The 24,193-nt window shown below is 36.9% G+C and overlaps 1 long non-coding RNA gene across 1 annotated transcript; it reads left to right on the top strand.

Moving 5' to 3' along the window:
- The first annotated feature begins 620 nt into the window (after positions 1-620).
- On the top strand, positions 621-24,193 carry LOC138912738 (uncharacterized). Its single transcript, XR_011418295.1, has 2 exons — positions 621-1,203; positions 23,839-24,193. It is a non-coding gene; the product is annotated as an uncharacterized lncRNA (long non-coding RNA).

Raw genomic sequence — 24,193 nt, 5'->3', positions numbered from 1 at the left:
GGACAGATAAGTCCTCGATGAGTCCACTTGTGTTGTAAACAATTTTCGGCCACCACTTACAAATAATAAAAATCTCTTTAAGATTACATATTTTTAACAATAAACTTGCAAACCCCTTACAAATAGTTTGATTCCAAACCTTAAAAGTAAATATTTAAAAATAAGAAACTACTGTCAATCTCTTCTTTTTTAATTTCCATCCCTTAAAGCCAAACACTTTAGTTTAGCTTCCCACAAAAAAAAAACAAATTTTGTAAACTTTATAACAATTTATATTTATACCCTTGCAGAGGGTATTATGATTTCAGTCAGAAGTTTGCAACGCAGTGAAGGTGACGTTTCCGACCCCAAAAAGTATATATATTCTTGATCAGCATCACAAGACGAGTCGATCTAGCCATGTCCGTCTGTCCTTCTGTCCGTCTGTCCGTCCGTCTGTCTGTTTCTACGCAAATTAGTCTCTCAGTTTTTGAGCTATCGGGATGAAACTTTCCCAAAAGTCTTTTTTCTTTTGCAGGTAGTATATATGTCGGAACCGACCGGATCGGACAACTATATCTTATAGCTCCCATAGGTACGATCGGAAAAAAAAAACGTTAAAAAATTCTTGCTTCGGTGTTTCTTCAAGTATTACCTTCTACTCTTGGGAATATTATTTTTTATATATTTCTGAATTTCGAACTAAATATTTTAAAAATCGGATCACTATCACTTAAACAAAATAACATTTTTTTTATCAAAATAACAATGAATCATCTTTACAATAATTGTACAAAATTCGAATTTTAAATTAATATACAATACATATTACTCGGTCTGCGTATATACAAGTATATGGAAAATCATTTTCGTGGTAGAAGCCGTGAATCTTTTCCATTGTTGGCACATATCATCGTGAACTTCCCAATATCCTGTTAGTCTGCGGCAATAAGAAATGTAGTGCCCAATTCCATTTCCTGCCGCTGGAAGGTACTCAATGGCACCACTCAGAATGTATTTTCTATTCTGTATTACTATTTCCTGTGGTATTAGGAGCAATTTGCAGATCCTGTTGAGCCGGCTGTGGATTTTTGATGAAAGGCAGTATGCGTCCCAAATTCTATGTCTATTATAACATGAGGACCTGGATCTCTTTCAACGATCTCTTCTCCGTAGCATCTTCTGCATATTTATTCGGATTCTTCAAAAAATTCGTCAACAAAGGTGAGCAACGCCTTGGCAACACCGAGATCCTTGACCTTTTCTGAATCCATTAGCTCCGTTGATGTATTGATGTGTGGTTCTCGCACTCGTTTGTGGCACCTTTTTTATGTAAACGACGGCTTGTTGCGCTCGGTATTCCATTCAGGGCTTGGTCAATAAATGCTGCAATATTTGTGTGGCACAGTACGGTGTTGTTATACCCGTTACTCGTAGAGTAAAAGGGTATATTGTAATCGTGCAAAAGTATGTATGCGTTTCCGACCCCATAAAGTATACTTATTCTTGATCAGGGTCACTAGCTGGAGCTGTCTGTCTGTCTGTCTGTCTGTCTGTCTGTCTGTCTGTCTGTCTGTCTGTCTGTCTGTCTGTCTGTCTGTCTGTCTGTCTGTCTGTCTGTCTGTGTGTCTGTCTGTCTGTCTGTCTGTCTGTCTGTCTGTCTGTCTGTCTGTCTGTCTGTCTGTCTGTCTGTCTGTCTGTCTGTCTGTCTGTCTGTCTGTCTGTCTGTCTGTCTGTCTGTCTGTCTGTCTGTCTGTCTGTCTGTCTGTCTGTCTGTCTGTCTGTCTGTCTGTCTGTCTGTCTGTCTGTCTGTCTGTCTGTCTGTCTGTCTGTCTGTCTGTCTGTCTGTCTGTCTGTCTGTCTGTCTGTCTGTCTGTCTGTCTGTCTGTCTGTCTGTCTGTCTGTCTGTCTGTCTGTCTGTCTGTCTGTCTGTCTGTCTGTCTGTCTGTCTGTCTGTCTGTCTGTCTGTCTGTCTGTCTGTCTGTCTGTCTGTCTGTCTGTCTGTCTGTCTGTCTGTCTGTCTGTCTGTCTGTCTGTCTGTCTGTCTGTCTGTCTGTCTGTCTGTCTGTCTGTCTGTCTGTCTGTCTGTCTGTCTGTCTGTCTGTCTGTCTGTCTGTCTGTCTGTCTTTCTGTCTGTCTGTCTGTCTGTCTGTCTGTCTGTCTGTCTGTCTGTCTGTCTGTCTGTCTGTCTGTCTGTCTGTCTGTCTGTCTGTCTGTCTGTCCTTATGAACGCTGAGATCTCAGAAACTACAAAAGCTAGAAGGTTGAGATTTTCGACACATATTCTTGGGCTTCCTACGCAGCGCAAGTTTATTTCAGACGAGCGCCACGCCCCCTTTTACGCCCGCAGTCGCCCACTAACGATTTTAAAATGTGTCTGGCGGCCACACCTTTAAAGATTTCCGAGAAGTATAAATGCAATTTTGTTGTGTATATTTATACCTATCGAAATGTAGAAGACATTTTTCAAATTGTTGTGTATATTTTGTTGTGTATATTTATACCTATCGAAATGTAGAAGACATTTTTCAAATTGGACCATTCATTAAAAAGTTATACGCAATCCAAAAATATATATCCATTTCCCTCGCACTCCATTTAGCCGAGTCACGGGTATTAGATAGTCGGGACACGAACCCGACTATAGCGTTCTCTCTTGTTTTTTTCCTTAAAAAAAGACATTAAAATCAGACCTCTTTCGCAGTACAGGCTGGCAGAAATTCCCTCGACGGCATATTTTTTTTATCAAAGCTACTGTCAGGTTATCCGTATTCGAATCCAATTTGTTTTTATAATAATAATTATCCATGTATGCGGTCGATAATATTTCCACTAGCGAATCAATTGGACAAGTGTTTTTGAATTGTATCAATTTATTTCCAATCCATATAGGGCCCATTGATCCGCCATTATGTAGGATCTCATCCCTTTGCCTTCGATGAGGCCGATTGTAAATTAAATCCTCTTGGTTTATTATTGCTTTCATTTTCTTCTTCTTCTTTGACATTACAATCTGATGGATTTTTTGTGTTGTTCTTCACCTTCCAGTTTTCCTCTTTTAAAAGGTATTCCACGTCGCTTTTTTCAGAAATATCCCTGCAAGCAAACGGGCGATATTTCTATCGCCTATCGTCCAGAAGTCACTTCTTAGTAACTTCTTGGAAGATAGAAACACGACAGAACACATTTTACAAAAACAAAATATACATCTATCGCGAAGAAGTCACTTCTTGGTCACTTCTGGACGATTAAAATACGATAGAACACATTTTACAAAAACAAAAAGGGTCACGATCGTGGAGAAGTAACTTCTAAGACACTTCTAGGCGATAGAAAGACGGTAGAACACATTTTACAAAAACAAAAAGGGTTACGATCGTGGAGAAGTAACTTCTAAGACACTTCTAGGCGATAGAAAGACGATAGAACACATTTTACAAAAACAAAAAGGGTTCAAATCGCGTGGAAGTAACTTCTGAGGCACTTCTGGGCGATAGAATGGCGATAAAACACATTTGACTACCTAAAAAGGGTTCAAATCGCGAAGAAGTAACTTCTGAGGCACTTCTGGACGATAGAATGGCGATAGATCACATTTGACTACCTAAAAAGGCTTGCGATCGCGAAGAAGTAACTTCTGAGACACTTTTGGGCCTAGCAAACTATTCCAGCCTTTTTCCCTTTACAGGCATTTTCTATTGCAGCGTGACGAATGAGAAAAGATTAGAAAGTCTATTTAATGTCGAGTGTAATAATTTTTCGTCACAAATGTTGATATCAGAACTTTTGTATGTTGAAGGTGCGGTCGTCACTAGTTTTTTACCTCGTTAAGAGGTGTTTTTATTTGATATCAGAAGTTTTTGTTTGTTTACATTTGCTCTCATGCTAGTATATACATTTAAATTTAAATTGGTCAATCATAATTTGTAAGCCATTGTATTTAAACAAATTAAGTTAAAAAGGCGTTTAAGTATTTCAAAATACCTTTAAAACGAGGTATAGCACATTTCTGTACCTTTAGTAGTGTAGAACTTAAAAACTAACGAAATTTAGCTATTTTTAGCTTTTTTCCCGCTAAAGTAGCGGCTTTTTCCAAAAGTCGTAGAACAAAAGATTCCTATATGGAACTCTTAAGTGCAAATTTACTGATTCCATGACCCCAAAATACAGTTCGTATACCCTCACACAAAATTCAATACTCAGGGAGCGTTAGTTGTTCGAGCTGGCAAAAGTGGCTATTTTCGTATAAAAATAACTTTTAAACGTGACTTTTTACAATAATGTGTTATATACCAAAATTTAAGGAATCTCAAGGGCTATACAGTTTAAAGTTGTAAAGAAAATCGTTAGAGCCGTTTTTGAGAAAATAGCTAAAAAGTGATTTAAAAAAACAACTTTTAGCCATAAATTTTAAACTATTGCATTAAGCCAATTTTACCCAAGGCAACGCGATTAGCATTTTAAATTACCTTTTTAACGAGGTATAGCACGAGTCTGTAGCTTTGGTCGTTTAGAAACTATAAGCCGTCAAAATCTAGCTTTTTTCAATGATTTCCCGCCAAACTAGCGGGTTTTTCCAAAAGTTGTAGAACAAACGTTGTTCATATCCTGCTGCTAAGCACAGTAAAATTTAGTTCAGGATCCTAAAACCACGATTTGATGCATACCCACAAACAAAGGGACAAATTATTTCATTTTGGGAAGAAGAAGAAAATCTTATTTTGGCTATAACTCTTGAACGGAGCATCGGATTTTATCATATGACCCCTCATTCGACGGGAATTTTCAATAGAAAAACTACTAAAACATTGCGACGGGGCATTTATCCCCACCGGCCCCAACAGCTCCAAATTTCGAAATTTTCACTTTTTCACTTTCACCGCTCTCTCTCCCAAGCCAATTGATTTTCTTAAAGTCTTGGTATGCAATCCTGTTAGTTTTCGCAATACCTTTCGATAGGTGTATCATTCATTATGATCGGACCATCACAGTAGATTTTCATTTCTTCGTGTATATATAGTAGTCGCCTTCGCACACTCTCCTGGTGCGCTTCGTCACTACATGGACTGCCGTCCATAGTGATAACGTCCGTAAATTAACTTGGTAAGAGATTTAAAACATTAGTATATTAACTGTTAACTAATTAAAAAAAGAATCAGCTTAATGTGACAGTCAGAACAAAAGTTATTAATTTTTTCCCGAAACATCCCATTTTGTGTAAGTTGAGTCACTTTGAGCGTGTAAGTTGAGACACCCGTTTTTCATACATAAAGGCCTGAGGCCAACAGAGGTCGCTTTCTGCCTAGTACATTTCCCTTTTTAGGTAGTCAAATGTGTTCTATCGCCATTCTATCGTCCAGAAGTGCCTCAGAAGTTACTTCCTCGCGATTTGAACCCTTTTTGTTTTTGTAAAATGTGTTCTATCGTCTTTTTATCGCCTAGAACTGTCTTAGAAGTTACTTCTCCACGATCGTGACCCTTTTTGTTTTTGTAAAATGTGTTCTGTCGTGTTTCTATCTTCCAGAAGTTACTAATAAGTGACTTCTGGACGCCTGTTTGCTTGCAGGGACCACGAATTTATCTGCACGCACTGGTTGGTGGAATATACTCATGTCCGTGTTTTTGAGATCCTTGAAATAAGCTTCCACCAATGCTGAAGAGCCGACATCATATTTCGAAGGGAATTTGTCTTTCATTACATTGGTCCATAATACAAAGTACTGACACAATTTTATTAGAGGTGGCATCAATTCCGGCAAGTAAGAGGGGTTTGGCCGGCATTTTGCTGAATTGCACTTTGACGCTAACTAATAAACCTGCTCAGCCAAAATTGGATGCTGGCAGTATCATGCTTCGCCTACAGCATTTGGAAGACTGGAAATATGCTGTCGTCTCCCTCCATAACAATTTGGTATAAAAATACGTAGCTTGAATCTCCGTTCGGTTTTACAATCGGTAAAACAACGCTTCCAGTAGCGTCGACCGAAATTTTGTTTACGCTTCGTATCCTTGAGGTATATGTTTTTAGCTGGGCTCCTGTGCAGTAAATGCAGAAAAATTCATCCAGTCCGATGTCAAGGATGCATCCAGCCAAAACACCCTCATACTTCTTGAGGTATAAACTTAAAATTGGATCACGATCCTTGGTGATTCCTAGATGTCGGTTAGTTGCCTCTTCACGAAGTTTTCGCAGAGTTGGTAGCTTCGGGATGTAGCTCGGCTCTGGGTCGTCATCTTTCATGTCCTTGGTTGCTTCATTTCTCCATAATGCCGCTTTTTTAAAATTAACTCTTCCCCGATTTCAATTCGTCTGGATCCTGTGCACCGCCGTTTTTTGTTATGTGAAAAATATATCATAAGACCTAAAATTATGAAAAAAATTGGGTCTGAGTCGTGTGTTAGAGGAGGTGTGCACTAAGAAAGGATTTTTTAAAATTCGGCTCCTAAGGACTCCCAGGACTCTCAAAAAATGCTAAATCGCGGGACTAAAACATGAACCATTTCCACAGTTTTCTACCAAACAAGTTGAAATTTTTATTTTAAGCTTTATTTGTGAAAATCTTTGAAAGCCCAGAAGATGAGCCCCAACCGGGGGCAACGATTATGCGATCGGATCCGTTCTTGGTTTAAAGTGTGGAGCTATGCCATACAATCAGAAAGGCATTTTTTTTTTGTTTTTTTGGACCCATGGTTGATTTTATATGATTTTTTTTGTAAGATTGCGGGGGTTGTTTTTGTTTTTTGTATGCTTGCTCACGAATGAATTTCGAACATAGCTCTCACAAAAACAACGTGAGCAGAAGCAGACCGAGAGAGCAGAGAGAGAGTCATTAGAAGCAAAAGAGAGGCGGCAAATCTGGTTTGGAAACACCTGATCAAAATTTTACTATTTGGACATCAGAACGAATAATTTAATAGATGCAATTCTTAGTCATAGTGTGAAGCTAACCCGAAAAATGCATAAGGAGTTTTTGTTTTTATTTTAAACAATTTGTGATTGGTTTTCACATTTGAATGTAAGAAACGCAATTACACACAGACACATCGACAAATTGGCATGTACATAAGTATGTGATGATTAAATTAGGATAACACACCTAATGGATGCAATTCTAAATCAAAATGTGTATGTATTCCGTAAAATATTCAGGAGTTTTAGTTTCTGGGCTCTACTCTAAAACTGTAAAGAAATTAGAAAAACTATGGAGATATGCGTATACACACATTCATACGAACATATGGGCACTTCCACCAAAAAGTCCACCAAGCAAAAAACCTTAAAACTTAAGTAAAACAGATTTCCACATGATTTTGCCCCAATATTAGTTTCTAAATAGTTTGATCTTGAGCTTAACTAAAAATGTGGAGTATAGTTTGATTATATTTATGACAAACGCCACCAATATACACAAAAATCAGTTTTAGGCTATTTTTTTGTTATTTTTTGGACCTGTCTTCTGTTGTTAATTTATCCATTAGGAATGCTAATATGTGACATTTTTTTGTACTGAATGCTTCATTTACATGTTAAACTATTAATCAGAATATTCATCAGAATTCGCTAAATTCTGTTGTTGAATGAACTTCCCCGAAATCCACTTCTATTTTTGTCCCGAGCGAATACGGCAGTTTTTTAACGATATCTTAAAAACTAAAAATGGTACAAAATCAAGATTTTTACACAAAATAAAGCTTGGGAAGAGTGAAAAGAAAAGCCCATTATTAAAATTTAAATCCATTTTTTTCCAATTTTTTTTCAACTTTAAAGGTGTGCAAACGTCTTGAGCGACAATATGGAAGTGCCCATATGTACTTTAAAAACATAAAATGAAATATATGCGTGCAGAAATAACATTCCTATTTAAGAAAAGGTCGTATTCGCACAACGTTCATAATCTGGAAATTGTACCAGCTAAAACGTACCTACAAAACTTTTTAAAAAAATTGGTTTTAAATTGTGTTAAAGGCGAGGGGTAGGTATTTAAGTGTCATTTTTAATATATTCTTTTTAAAGGTTTTTGGGCTTTAGATCTGTTCGAAAAAACGGTAAAAAAATAGTAAGAGTTTTTCTCTGCGTTCGCAAAGCTAACAAAAATGATATATTTAGGCTACCAGAACGGTGGAGTTACGGTGGGAATAAGGTGAGGTTACGGGTTAAGTTGCGATTAAGGAGATATTACATAGGTTAGGGTATAAGTAATGTAAGGGAATGGTGAAGGTAAAAGTAATGTAAATAAGGTTTAAAGGTGATGTAAAGGTGAAGGTAAGAAAGGTAAGGTTCGTTTGGGTCAAGGTGACAAACAAGTTTAAATAAGAACCAGAATGGAAGCTACCTTCGGTCAGCCGAAGCTTATATACCCTTGCAGATAAAGTAATACTCACTCGGTGCAGTTCCAGGGATTCCAGATTCAGCGTTACTGTTTTTGAATTTTGTTTTTAAAGAGTCAGGAATTAAAACGCCTACTTCCTACAAAGTTACAATGAATTTTCTTATATATGTTTGAATATTCCTATGGGAGCCTTAAGATATAGTGGTCCGATCCGGCTCGCTCCGACATATGTACTACCTGCAATAGAAAGAAGACTTTCGGGAAAGTTTCATCGCGATAGCTTTAAAACTGAGCGACTAGTTCGCATAGAAACGGACAGACGGACAGACGGACATGGCTAGATAGACTCGGCTATTGGTGCTGATCAAGAATATATATACTTTATGTGATCGGAAACGTCTCCTTCACTGCGTTGCAAACATCTGACTGAAATTATAATACCCTCTACAAGGGTATAAAAAGTGAAGTTAAAGTTAGTAAGTATAGTAGGGAAACATTTTTTTCAGGTGAGACTAAAGTTAGGTCAGCTAAGAAGAGGAAAAACTGGTGTTAGGGTGGGTTAAGACGAGGAAATAGTGAAAACAGCATTAGGGTCCTAAAAAAGTATGCAAAGGGTGAGAATAAAATACGTGGGGTTAAGGTGAGGTAATATTATGTAATATAAGGTATGTTATGGCTAGAAGGATATGGATAGAATGTTAGTGCGCTTTAGGTGGGTTTACTGTTTAGCTAAGGTTAGGCGGGATTTTACTCGGATATTAATTTGAATTTGGAAATATGAAAAAATCAGCAATAAATGCTTTGCTTATATGATGGACGTTGATGCACTACGAGAAGTACAAACAAGTGGCCCAACGACACCAAGCACGTGCTTGTTACGCGCGGGGCCCTTTTGTAAATTTGGGCAAAAATGCGAGTTCGCGAGGAAGAATACATAAAACCAATAAAGACGGGACAAATAATAAAAAAAAAAAAACATGCAGTTAGGAGTGAAGCAAATGAGTTAAAATGTTAGTTTTTAATACCGGGATAGAAGTTGATGTGCAAATTAAATGATAAAGAACGTTATAGTTATTACATAGAACGCGAAAGGGCTCGTGCAGACCAAAATTTGATGTACATCGAGGTAAATTAAGAGGTTGATAATTACGTGTTAGTCTAACGGGAACATTAAAAGTTAGGCGGCTAACAAGTTCTACAGAATCAATATCACCTCTTATAAGATTATGCATAAAAATGGTACCCAGCATTTTTCTACGATTTGCAAGTGTGGGCAGATTAAGCAATAATAATCTACTCTGGTAGGAAGGTAGCCTTACGTTTTGATCCCAGTTCAAACTACGAAGGGCAAAAAGGAGAAATTTTTTTTGTACCGACTCTATACGGTCAATGTGGACTTGGTATTGTGGGCTCCAAACCGAAGAACAATATTCCAATATAGGACGGACAAGGGAGGTAAATAATAACTGGTTATATAAGGGTCATCAAATTCTTTTGACCAACGCTTTATAAACCCAAGAACACTCATAGCTTTATTGACTGTCGACATTATGTGGCAGTCAAATTTAAGCTTCGGGTCCAGAAGAACGCCTAAGTCATTTACTGAATATATACGGTCAAGTGGCAAATTCTGAAGCGAATAACTTATAAAGGTTGGGGTAACCCTATAAAAGGTCATTACGTTGCATTTTAGGCAGTTCAAATTTAAGAGGTTATACTCACACCATACTTGAAAATGATCAATGTCTGATTGTAAGCCAAAACCAGACTCTATATTATTATAAGTCAAACAAAGCTTAACATCATCAGCATACATTAGTACACGAGAATGTGTTACAATAGAGGGAAGATCGTTAATAAACAAAGTAAACAGCAAAGGGCCCAAATGACTACCCTGAGGTACTCCAGATGTCACATGGATCGTTTTTGAAACAGCGTTCTTAAATATAACCCTCTGAGTCCTCCCATTCAAATAGCTTGAAATCCAAGTTAATAGATTACATGGAAAGCCAAGCAAATCTAATTTGAATAAAAGAAGAGAGTGGTTAACAGAGTCAAAGGCTTTACTGAAATCTGTATATACAACGTCAGTCTGCATTTTATTGTTAAATCCATTTATTACAATTGATGACAATTCAAGTAGGTTGGTGGTAGTCGATCTTCGCTTAACAAAACCATGCTGACACGGTGATATTAGCGAGGAACATAAATGTTGCAAATGAGAAGTGATAATACGTTCAAAGGCTTTTGGAATAGCCGACAATTTAGAAATACCTCTATAATTCTGGGCATCCGCCTTCGCACCCTTTTTGTGAAGTGGAATAATAAAAGAATCCTTCCAGATAGTTGGAAAAACTGATGATGAAATAGACAATTGAAAAAGTTTGAGAATAGGTTTGCAGATGGTTGATGCACAAAACTTAAGCACACACCCAGGAAGTCCATCAGGACCGGGAGAATAAGTTGGCGTTGTTGATGTTAAATTTCTTAAGAGAGAACTTTCGGTAATTATAGGGGAAAAAATACAATTTGCCCTATTTAAGGGATTACGGTAATTTGATTCTGTCCATGAAGAAGAGCTATAAGTAGTTTGGAAAAAGTCAGAGAATAAATCAGCAATTTCAGAGTCAGTCGATGCCTCCATTGAGTTAAATCGAACCGATGAAGGCAAAGCTGATGACTTTCGCTTTGCGTTGACAAAGTTATAAAACTGCTTCGGGTCATTTGAAAATTCAAATTTACAGCGATCTAAATACATAGAATAGCAATGACTGTTAAGAACGTTAAAATCAGATCGAGCCACCACATATTTCGAAAAATCGGATGGCCTACCCGATTTTTTATACTTTTTATAAGTGTTTGATTTAAGATTTTTAAGTCGTTGAAGCGCATTTGTAAACCAAGGGGGCCTGTTTGGCTTTGGAGGAAGCCTATCAGGAACGCATTCATTAAAAAAAGTGTTTAGAACGCTATAATAATAATAATAATGGATGGTATCGGTCATTCTGGTACCACAAGAGCGTCAATTCTAGATACTGTGACTTCAGACGGATCTGAAACAAACACAAGATCTAATTGTCTATTTAATGAATTACGTATAAAGCTAACTTGCTGTAACGATAATTCTAAAAGGCCATCCACAAAGTCATGGGCGGATAAGGGTAGAGCGACAAGTGAGTCAGAAGGAGGGGACCAAGAAATATCCGGGAGATTAAAATCACCCAAAACAATCAAAAGGTCTCTATTGGAAAGAAAGGATAGAATAGATTTAATAGCTGCTAGATGTTGCTCATAAATTATAAGGTCAGAGCCAGGTGGAATATAGGAACATGTAATAAAGATAGACAAGGATTGGAGGGTAACTTTCACACCAACAAATTCAATGTCACTAGGGACATGAGAGTGAATTCTCTCAGAATTTAGGATAGAAGTAACAGCAATTAGAACGCCGCCCCCCCTACGGGAAAGGCGATCAGTTCTGTAGGTATTAAAATTATTTGCAAGAACTTCAGAGTCTGTTATTTCTGGTTTCAGCCAAGTTTCTGTAAAAGCTAAGATATCGTCCGTAAATGCCGAGGAGTCAGCATAAAGCTTGGGTAGCTTCATGTTAAGTCCTCTAACATTTTGGTAAGCCAATAATAAACTTTTCAGTTTTTTGGCACCGTGGAAGGCCTATTATTTGTTCTTGGTTTATTAGGAACAAATTCTTTTATAACCAGATCATCATTAAGCCAGAAGCTTTCAGAAAGCAGTTCTTTAAACACATCAGGCGGAGCAAAAATTTTGAAAGACGATATCCTACGGGCGTATGAAAATCGAAATTGTTCAACCGCAATATCCTCAGATGGGAATTTTTCACGAATGAATTCCAAAACATCCTCAGATGTGGTATCAGGCGTAAATCTTGAAACAAATAGTTGCTTCCTATGTGGAACAACTGAGAGTTTCTTACGCCCCCCAGCAGCAGTCTGAACCTCACTCAGCTGAGAGCCAGAAGCGGCACCTGCTGTACGTCTGGGTACAACTGAGAGATTTTTACGCCCCCCAGCAGCAGCCTGAACCTCATTCGGCTGAGCGACAGAAACGGCGCCCACTGTACCTATGGGTATGGTCGGCACCAGATTGGTTGATTCCGCCGGATCTGGAGCCTGACATTCAGATACAGGGGCTACAGGGACAGGGACTACACCTGAACTAGCAGTATCCATTGGCACAGGTGGTTCACTTACCCCTGTGTCACCAGAAACTGCAGCAGCTACCAAGTTTGGATTTAAAGTGGATTCAACACTCGCCTTTACTGTCGTTGAGCTAGCTTTTTTGCGTTTGGGCGACTCGGTTAATAATTTTTTATTATTAAATTGTTCACATACGGAATTAAATCCATCATTGAGCTGTTTAAAAACTCGTGAAAGATTACATAGTCCGTCTCGAGTCTGCCTCATAAAGCTGCTCATCTCAACTGCCAAATCCCTGCAGTGCTCACATACCCACATGAGACCAATCCGCATTTCAATAAAGTCTTTAACTCTGCCAGTAAATCCTGCACATTTAGAATGCATCATTGCTTCGCAGAGCCAACAGTAAACAAAAGGGTCATTAGATGAAGTCCTACAATTTTTCTTAGTACAGATAGGAGTCATTATAAGAAAAATATGTTAGAGAATAAAGAGAATAAAATAAAAAGTATATAAAAGTATAAAAAAATACCTCAAGTAAATTTGGCACTGGGATCAAATTCCAAAACCACAAAATCACAAAAACACAAACAGTATAAGAGCGCGAGATCGCGAATTAAATCGAAAGAGAGCGCGAGAGAAAAGTCTTCTATCGACTGAGCGTGGCTTGTGGGGCACCAAAAACAACTCAACGCACGAACAGTTAAATGTCAAGCAAGCAAGAGAGAGAGAGACTATGAGAATAGGTCTACAAGAAATTCGGCAGGTTCAGAGAGAGTGAAATTACAGTTATAATAGAGCGGCAGAGAGAGAGAGAGTAAGAGTAAGAGAGAGAATATAAGAGCCAATTTATAGTGTGCAAATTACACTAACAAAGCCAAGAAATTAAATAAATCAAATGGAAATGTTAAAATAACTATAACCACGTACCCGTAATCTGGGAGATCTATGAAAATCACTAACACGATTGTTAGGCTAAACTTTGTTAGTAAATAAACACAAAATACTTGCGGAAATAACACAATATAAAACAAAAACTCAGAGCACAATGGTAAACACAACCGTTCACAAGCGACGCTAAATCGATTATAGTAGCGGACAACGTCGCTTCGGGTATTGCTAGTAACATATATATAGGGGAGAGGTCTGTAGGTTGAGACAGTCTGTAAGTTGAGACACTCAATTTTCTCAAAACTTTTCCACTAAAAAAATTTTTTTTATTTTTTTTTTGTAAACTTTTGGGGAAAACATTATAAGCCAGGCTCTAGCCAGATTTAAGCTGTGAGAGTCGTGTATCATTTTGCACCAAAAAAGTTTTTGTCTACTTTTTTCAAAAATCCATTTAAAATTAATAACGTCCGTAAATTAACTTGGTAAGAGATTTAAAACATTAGTATATTAACTGTTAACTAATTAAAAAAAGAATCAGCTTAATGTGACAGTCAGAACAAAAGTTATTAATTTTTTCCCGAAACATCCCATTTTGTGTAAGTTGAGTCACTTTGAGCGTGTAAGTTGAGACACCCGTTTTTCATACATAAAGGCCTGAGGCCAACAGAGGTCGCTTTCTGCCTAGTACATTTCCCTTTTTAGGTAGTCAAATGTGTTCTATCGCCATTCTATCGTCCAGAAGTGCCTCAGAAGTTACTTCCTCGCGATTTGAACCCTTTTTGTTTTTGTAAAATGTGTTCTATCGTCTTTTTATCGCCTAGAACTGTCTTAGAAGTTACTTCTCCACGATCGTGACCCTTTTTGTTTTTGTAAAATGTGTTCTGTCGTGTTTCTATCTTCCAGAAGTTACTAATAAGTGACTTCTGGACGATAGGCGATAGAAATATCGCCTGTTTGCTTGCAGGGACCACGAATTTATCTGCACGCACTGGTCGGTGGAATATACTCATGTCCGTGTTTTTGAGATCCTTGAAATAAGCTTCCACCAATGCTGAAGAGCCGACATCATATTTCGAAGGGAATTTGTCTTTCATTACATTGGTCCATAATACAAAGTACTGACACAATTTTATTAGAGGTGGCATCAATTCCGGCAAGTAAGAGGGGTTTGGCCGGCATTTTGCTGAATTGCACTTTGACGCTAACTAATAAACCTGCTCAGCCAAAATTGGATGCTGGCAGTATCATGCTTCGCCTACAGCATTTGGAAGACTGGAAATATGCTGTCGTCTCCCTCCATAACAATTTGGTATAAAAATACGTAGCTTGAATCTCCGTTCGGTTTTACAATCGGTAAAACAACGCTTCCAGTAGCGTCGACCGAAATTTTGTTTACGCTTCGTATCCTTGAGGTATATGTTTTTAGCTGGGCTCCTGTGCAGTAAATGCAGAAAAATTCATCCAGTCCGATGTCAAGGATGCATCCAGCCAAAACACCCTCATACTTCTTGAGGTATAAACTTAAAATTGGATCACGATCCTTGGTGATTCCTAGATGTCGGTTAGTTGCCTCTTCACGAAGTTTTCGCAGAGTTGGTAGCTTCGGGATGTAGCTCGGCTCTGGGTCGTCATCTTTCATGTCCTTGGTTGCTTTTTTAAAATTAACTCTTCCCCGATTTCAATTCGTCTGGATCCTGTGCACCGCCGTTTTTTGTTATGTGAAAAATATATCATAAGACCTAAAATTATGAAAAAAATTGGGTCTGAGTCGTGTGTTAGAGGAGGTGTGCACTAAGAAAGGATTTTCTAAAATTCGGCTCCTAAGGACTCCCAGGACTCTCAAAAAATGCTAAATCGCGGGACTAAAACATGAACCATTTCCACAGTTTTCTACCAAACAAGTTGAAATTTTTATTTTAAGCTTTATTTGTGAAAATCTTTGAAAGCCCAGAAGATGAGCCCCAACCGGGGGCAACGATTATGCGATCGGATCCGTTCTTGGTTTAAAGTGTGGAGCTATGCCATACAATCAGAAAGGCATTTTTTTTTTGTTCTTTTGGACCCATGGTTGATTTTATATGATTTTTTTTGTAAGATTGCGGGGGTTGTTTTTGTTTTTTGTATGCTTGCTCACGAATGAATTTCGAACATAGCTCTCACAAAAACAACGTGAGCAGAAGCAGACCGAGAGAGCAGAGAGAGAGTCATTAGAAGCAAAAGAGAGGCGGCAAATGTTTTTTTTTTCTGGTTTGGAAACACCTGATCAAAATTTTACTATTTGGACATCAGAACGAATAATTTAATAGATGCAATTCTTAGTCATAGTGTGAAGCTAACCCGAAAAATGCATAAGGAGTTTTTGTTTTTATTTTAAACAATTTGTGATTGGTTTTCACATTTGAATGTAAGAAACGCAATTACACACAGACACATCGACAAATTGGCATGTACATAAGTATGTGACGATTAAATTAGGATAACACACCTAATGGATGCAATTCTAAATCAAAATGTGTATGTATTCCGTAAAATATTCAGGAGTTTTAGTTTCTGGGCTCTACTCTAAAACTGTAAAGAAATTAGAAAAACTATGGAGATATGCGTATACACACATTCATACGAACATATGGGCACTTCCACCAAAAGGTCCACCAAGCAAAAAACCTTAAAACTTAAGTAAAACAGATTTCCACATGATTTTGCCCCAATATTAGTTTCTAAATAGTTTGATCTTGAGCTTAACTAAAAATTTGGAGTATAGTTTGATTATATTTATGACAAACGCCACCAATATACACAAAAATCAGTTTTAGGCTATTTTTTTGTTATTTTTTGGACCTGTCTTCTGTTGTTAATTTATCCATTAGGAATGCTAATATGTGACATTTTTTTGTACTGAATGCTTCATTTACATATCTTAACGATATCTTAAAAACTAAAAATGGTACAAAATCAAGATTTTTACACAAATTAAAGCTTGGGAAGAGTGAAAAGAAAAGCCCATTATTAAAATTTAAATCCATTTTTTTCCAATTTTTTTTCAACTTTAAAGGTGTGCAAACGTCTTGAGCGACAATATGGAAGTGCCCATATGTACTTTAAAAACATAAAATGAAATATATGCGTGCAGAAATAACATTCCTATTTAAGAAAAGGTCGTATTCGCACAACGTTCATAATCTGGAAATTGTACCAGTGTCATTTTTAATATATTCTTTTTTAAGGTTTTTGGGCTTTAGATCTGTTCGAAAAAACGGTAAAAAAATAGTAAGAGTTTTTCTCTGCGTTCGCAAAGCTAACAAAAATGATATATTTAGGCTACCAGAACGGTGGAGTTACGGTGGGAATAAGGTGAGGTTACGGGTTAAGTTGCGATTAAGGAGATATTACATAGGTTAGGGTATAAGTAATGTAAGGGAATGGTGAAGGTAAAAGTAATGTAAATAAGGTTTAAAGGTGATGTAAAGGTGAAGGTAAGAAAGGTAAGGTTCGTTTGGGTCAAGGTGACAAACAAGTTTAAATAAGAACAAGAATGGAAGCTACCTTCGGTCAGCCGAAGCTTATATACCCTTGAAGATAAAGTAATACTCACTCGGTGCAGTTCCAGGGATTCCAGATTCAGCGTTACTGTTTTTGAATTTTGTTTTTAAAGAGTCAAGAATTAAAACGCCTACTTCCTACAAAGTTACAATGCATTTTCTTATATATGTTTGAATATTCCTATGGGAGCCTTAAGATATAGTGGTCCGATCCGGCTCGCTCCGACATATGTACTACCTGCAATAGAAAGAAGACTTTCGGGAAAGTTTCATCGCGATAGCTTTAAAACTGAGCGACTAGTTCGCATAGAAACGAACAGACGGACAGACGGACATGGCTAGATAGACTCGGCTATTGGTGCTGATCAAGAATATATATACTTTATGTGATCGGAAACGTCTCCTTCACTGCGTTGCAAACATCTGACTGAAATTATAATACCCTCTACAAGGGTATAAAAAGTGAAGTTAAAGTTAGTAAGTATAGTAGGGAAACATTTTTTTCAGGTGAGACTAAAGTTAGGTCAGCTAAGAAGAGGAAAAACTGGTGTTAGGGTGGGTTAAGACGAGGAAATAGTGAAAACAGCATTAGGGTCCTAAAAAAGTATGCAAAGGGTGAGAATAAAATACGTGGGGTTAAGGTGAGGTAATATTATGTAATATAAGGTATGTTATGGCTAGAAGGATATGGATAGAATGTTAGTGCGCTTTAGGTGGGTTTACTGTTTAGCTAAGGTTAGGCGGGATTTTACTCGGATATTAATTTGAATTTGGAAATATGAAAAAATCAGCAATAAATGCTTTGCTTATAGTAGCGGACAACGTCGCTTCGGGTATTGCTAGTAACATATATATAGGGGAGAGGTCTGTAGGTTGAGACAGTCTGTAAGTTGAGACACTCAATTTTCTCAAAACTTTTCCACTAAAAAAATTTTTTTTATTTTTTTTTTGTAAACTTTTGGAGAAAACATTATAAGCCAGGCTCTAGCCAGATTTAAGCTGTGAGAGTCGTGTATCATTTTGCACCAAAAAAGTTTTTGTCTACTTTTTTCAAAATTCCATTTAAAATTAATAACGTCCGTAAATTAACTTGGTAAGAGATTTAAAACATTAGTATATTAACTGTTAACTAATTAAAAAAAGAATCAGCTTAATGTGACAGTCAGAACAAAAGTTATTAATTTTTTCCCGAAACATCCCATTTTGTGTAAGTTGAGTCACTTTGAGCGTGTAAGTTGAGACACCCGTTTTTCATACATAAAGGCCTGAGGCCAACAGAGGTCGCTTTCTGCCTAGTACATTTCCCTTTTTAGGTAGTCAAATGTGTTCTATCGCCATTCTATCGTCCAGAAGTGCCTCAGAAGTTACTTCCTCGCGATTTGAACCCTTTTTGTTTTTGTAAAATGTGTTCTATCGTCTTTTTATCGCCTAGAACTGTCTTAGAAGTTACTTCTCCACGATCGTGACCCTTTTTGTTTTTGTAAAATGTGTTCTGTCGTGTTTCTATCTTCCAGAAGTTACTAATAAGTGACTTCTGGACGATAGGCGATAGAAATATCGCCTGTTTGCTTGCAGGGACCACGAATTTACTCATGTCCGTGTTTTTGAGATCCTTGAAATAAGCTTCCACCAATGCTGAAGAGCCGACATCATATTTCGAAGGGAATTTGTCTTTCATTACATTGGTCCATAATACAAAGTACTGACACAATTTTATTAGAGGTGGCATCAATTCCGGCAAGTAAGAGGGGTTTGGCCGGCATTTTGCTGAATTGCACTTTGACGCTAACTAATAAACCTGCTCAGCCAAAATTGGATGCTGGCAGTATCATGCTTCGCCTACAGCATTTGGAAGACTGGAAATATGCTGTCGTCTCCCTCCATAACAATTTGGTATAAAAATACGTAGCTTGAATCTCCGTTCGGTTTTACAATCGGTAAAACAACGCTTCCAGTAGCGTCGACCGAAATTTTGTTTACGCTTCGTATCCTTGAGGTATATGTTTTTAGCTGGGCTCCTGTGCAGTAAATGCAGAAAAATTCATCCAGTCCGATGTCAAGGATGCATCCAGCCAAAACACCCTCATACTTCTTGAGGTATAAACTTAAAATTGGATCACGATCCTTGGTGATTCCTAGATGTCGGTTAGTTGCCTCTTCACGAAGTTTTCGCAGAGTTGGTAGCTTCGGGATGTAGCTCGGCTCTGGGTCGTCATCTTTCATGTCCTTGGTTGCTTCCTTTCTCCATAATGCCGCTTTTTTAAAATTAACTCTTCCCCGATTTCAATTCGTCTGGATCCTGTGCACCGCCGTTTTTTGTTATGTGAAAAATATATCATAAGACCTAAAATTATGAAAAAAATTGGGTCTGAGTCGTGTGTTAGAGGAGGTGTGCACTAAGAAAGGATTTTTTAAAATTCGGCTCCTAAGGACTCCCAGGACTCTCAAAAAATGCTAAATCGCGGGACTAAAACATGAACCATTTCCACAGTTTTCTACCAAACAAGTTGAAATTTTTATTTTAAGCTTTATTTGTGAAAATCTTTGAAAGCCCAGAAGATGAGCCCCAACCGACTTCCGGTTGGGGGTACTAAATTTTTTTTTCCGCAACGATTATGCGATCGGATCCGTTCTTGGTTTAAAGTGTGGAGCTATGCCATACAATCAGAAAGGCATTTTTTTTTGTTTTTTTGGACCCATGGTTGATTTTATATGATTTTTTTTGTAAGATTGCGGGGGTTGTTTTTGTTTTTTGTATGCTTGCTCACGAATGAATTTCGAACATAGCTCTCACAAAAACAACGTGAGCAGAAGCAGACCGAGAGAGCAGAGAGAGAGTCATTAGAAGCAAAAGAGAGGCGGCAAATGTTTTTTTTTTCTGGTTTGGAAACACCTGATCAAAATTTTACTATTTGGACATCAGAACGGATAATTTAATAGATGCAATTCTTAGTCATAGTGTGAAGCTAACCCGAAAAATGCATAAGGAGTTTTTGTTTTTATTTTAAACAATTTGTGATTGGTTTTCACATTTGAATGTAAGAAACGCAATTACACACAGACACATCGACAAATTGGCATGTACATAAGTATGTGATGATTAAATTAGGATAACACACCTAATGGATGCAATTCTAAATCAAAATGTGTATGTATTCCGTAAAATATTCAGGAGTTTTAGTTTCTGGGCTCTACTCTAAAACTGTAAAGAAATTAGAAAAACTATGGAGATATGCGTATACACACATTCATACGAACATATGGGCACTTCCACCAAAAGGTCCACCAAGCAAAAAACCTTAAAACTTAAGTAAAACAGATTTCCACATGATTTTGCCCCAATATTAGTTTCTAAATAGTTTGATCTTGAGCTTAACTAAAAATTTGGAGTATAGTTTGATTATATTTATGACAAACGCCACCAATATACACAAAAATCAGTTTTAGGCTATTTTTTTGTTATTTTTTGGACCTGTCTTCTGTTGTTAATTTATCCATTAGGAATGCTAATATGTGACATTTTTTTGTACTGAATGCTTCATTTACATGTTAAACTATTAATCAGAATATTCATCAGAATTCGCTAAATTCTGTTGTTGAATGAACTTCCCCGAAATCCACTTCTATTTTTGTCCCGAGCGAATACGGCAGTTTTTTAACGATATCTTAAAAACTAAAAATGGTACAAAATCAAGATTTTTACACAAAATAAAGCTTGGGAAGAGTGAAAAGAAAAGCCCATTATTAAAATTTAAATCCATTTTTTTCCAATTTTTTTTCAACTTTAAAGGTGTGCAAACGTCTTGAGCGACAATATGGAAGTGCCCATATGTACTTTAAAAACATAAAATGAAATATATGCGTGCAGAAATAACATTCCTATTTAAGAAAAGGTCGTATTCGCACAACGTTCATAATCTGGAAATTGTACCAGCTAAAACGTACCTACAAAACTTTTTAAAAAAATTGGTTTTAAATTGTGTTAAAGGCGAGTGGTAGGTATTTAAGTGTCATTTTTAATATATTCTTTTTTAAGGTTTTTGGGCTTTAGATCTGTTCGAAAAAACGGTAAAAAAATAGTAAGAGTTTTTCTCTGCGTTCGCAAAGCTAACAAAAATGATATATTTAGGCTACCAGAACGGTGGAGTTACGGTGGGAATAAGGTGAGGTTACGGGTTAAGTTGCGATTAAGGAGATATTACATAGGTTAGGGTATAAGTAATGTAAGGGAATGGTGAAGGTAAAAGTAATGTAAATAAGGTTTAAAGGTGATGTAAAGGTGAAGGTAAGAAAGGTAAGGTTCGTTTGGGTCAAGGTGACAAACAAGTTTAAATAAGAACAAGAATGGAAGCTACCTTCGGTCAGCCGAAGCTTATATACCCTTGCAGATAAAGTAATACTCACTCGGTGCAGTTCCAGGGATTCCAGATTCAGCGTTACTGTTTTTGAATTTTGTTTTTAAAGAGTCAAGAATTAAAACGCCTTCTTCCTACAAAGTTACAATGAATTTTCTTATATATGTTTGAATATTCCTATGGGAGCCTTAAGATATAGTGGTCCGATCCGGCTCGCTCCGACATATGTACTACCTGCAATAGAAAGAAGACTTTCGGGAAAGTTTCATCGCGATAGCTTTAAAACTGAGCGACTAGTTCGCATAGAAACGGACAGACGGACAGACGGACATGGCTAGATAGACTCGGCTATTGGTGCTGATCAAGAATATATATACTTTATGTGATCGGAAACGTCTCCTTCACTGCGTTGCAAACATCTGACTGAAATTATAATACCCTCTACAAGGGTATAAAAAGTGAAGTTAAAGTTAGTAAGTATAGTAGGGAAACATTTTTTTCAGGTGAGACTAAAGTTAGGTCAGCTAAGAAGAGGAAAAACTGGTGTTAGGGTGGGTTAAGACGAGGAAATAGTGAAAACAGCATTAGGGTCCTAAAAAAGTATGCAAAGGGTGAGAATAAAATACGTGGGGTTAAGGTGAGGATATATTATGTAATATAAGGTATGTTATGGCTAGAAGGATATGGATAGAATGTTAGTGCGCTTTAGGTGGGTTTACTGTTTAGCTAAGGTTAGGCGGGATTTTACTCGGATATTAATTTGAATTTGGAAATATGAAAAAATCAGCAATAAATGCTTTGCTTATAGTAGCGGACAACGTCGCTTCGGGTATTGCTAGTAACATATATATAGGGGAGAGGTCTGTAGGTTGAGACAGTCTGTAAGTTAAGACACTCAATTTTCTCAAAACTTTTCCACTAAAAAAATTTTTTTTATTTTTTTTTTGTAAACTTTTGGGGAAAACATTATAAGCCAGGCTCTAGCCAGATTTAAGCTGTGAGAGTCGTGTATCATTTTGCACCAAAAAAGTTTTTGTCTACTTTTTTCAAAATTCCATTTAAAATTAATAACGTCCGTAAATTAACTTGGTAAGGGCCGGTTTCTCGAGTCCCTGTCAAAGTCCCTGATAGCTATCTGTTCGAAAAACTTAAATACCAGATAAACTGTTCGTAAAAGCAAATCCGCTTTCTCGACTGCTTTAATTTATCTGAACGAGAAACAATTACAGAGTGCTGTTAACGCACAGAATTGTGCTGTGAAGCGCAAAAAATGGCGTGCTTCGATTATTTCATCAGCTGTTTGGGTATATTTCAAGGGGAAAGTCAGCTGTGATTTCGTTTCTTCTTCTTAGTTGGCTTTGGGAAATCAGCTGTCAGTCTATCGAGCCGAAAACGCTTAACAGGGACTCCGAGTCCCTGTCAAAGTTAGCTCTCACATTTATGCTCGAGAAAGCCAAAATGCCGTAGCAGGGACTTTATCTGTTCGAGAAATATTAGCCGGCACTCGAGAAACCGGCCCTAAGAGATTTAAAACATTAGTATATTAACTGTTAACTAATTAAAAAAAGAATCAGCTTAATGTGACAGTCAGAACAAAAGTTATTAATTTTTTCCCGAAACATCCCATTTTGTGTAAGTTGAGTCACTTTGAGCGTGTAAGTTGAGACACCCGTTTTTCATACATAAAGGCCTGAGGCCAACAGAGGTCGCTTTCTGCCTAGTACATTTCTTTGATATTAGGGGAAAAGTGAATGTTCAAAGAGCCTTTTGATTTTGATTGTTATTTGGTCTAAGTTCTTAAAAAATGGATGGGAAATGATTTAGGACGAGCCAAAATTGATTAAATTAACATAAATTAATAGTTCCTTATAGTTTGGAGTACTTTTTGTGTGAGTATTATTGACTTTAAAAAGTGTCTCAACCTACAGACCTCTTTTTCAAATTGTCATTTTTTGGCACTTTTCAAAAAAAATTATTTTTTAGTTTTCCCAAGGGAAAAAAATTTTTTTACAGCTTAAAGACTAAGCTTTCGATAGGTACCTAACACGTGAAGTTTCAAAAGCGAATGCCCAAATGGGAGACTAAAAACAAAAGGTGTCTCAACCTACAGACCTCTCCCCTATTTATGAAAAAGTAATAAATCAAGCTTTAATCCTGCATCATTAAATTTTTTGATTTTATTAGTTTTATACATTTTATTTACGTTTGAAGTTGCAAAAAAAAAACGAATATTAATGGGACTCACTGTACGTAAAATGATGACAGGCTTGGGCACAGTTTGTGAATCGTCACTGTGAAGGAAGTAAGAGAAACAATTTTATAATTTCCAAAACAATTCACAAAATTATGATCAGCGTCTTGAAAATTAAGGACATAAGGTATCTTTGGGTAAAAAATGCATTGTAGAAGAAAATATTTTTATTTAATTTTTAAACGCTGTTCACAAATTAAAATTTTTAAACTTCTCTTGTGGTTCAGTTAGATTGAATTTTCCAATACGACCATATAAAAGAGACATGTAACTATTTAATTCCGAAAAGTTACCAACAAAAATTTTCTTAAATTAAAGATACCGCAAATACCAGAGCTGATGGACTATAGGCGTAGTGGCAACTTATGCTAAGAAAAGCCTCATTTATCGAAATAAAATGATGGCTGGCCTTGTCACCGACCCATGTCACATTTTGTCGGCCTGTGTAATCAAAGGAGTTCTAACTGGTTTTTCTGATCAGGAAATTTTGGAAAATGTTTTTTCGCCGGCAGCGATGGATCGACGCGTAGTTGTAATCAATAATTGTTTAACTAAAACCAACTCAATAAAGAGAAGATTGTTTTTTTATAATTAATTTAATTACAATCTTGTAAAATCGAAAAGTCAGCGTATGTAACATTTTGCAAAAATACAAAAACGATTGAGATACCTA

Source organism: Drosophila takahashii, chromosome 2R, assembly GCF_030179915.1.
Source record: "Drosophila takahashii strain IR98-3 E-12201 chromosome 2R, DtakHiC1v2, whole genome shotgun sequence".
NCBI lineage: Eukaryota > Metazoa > Arthropoda > Insecta > Diptera > Drosophilidae > Drosophila > Drosophila takahashii.
This window is presented reverse-complemented; position numbering and strand designations above follow the sequence as displayed.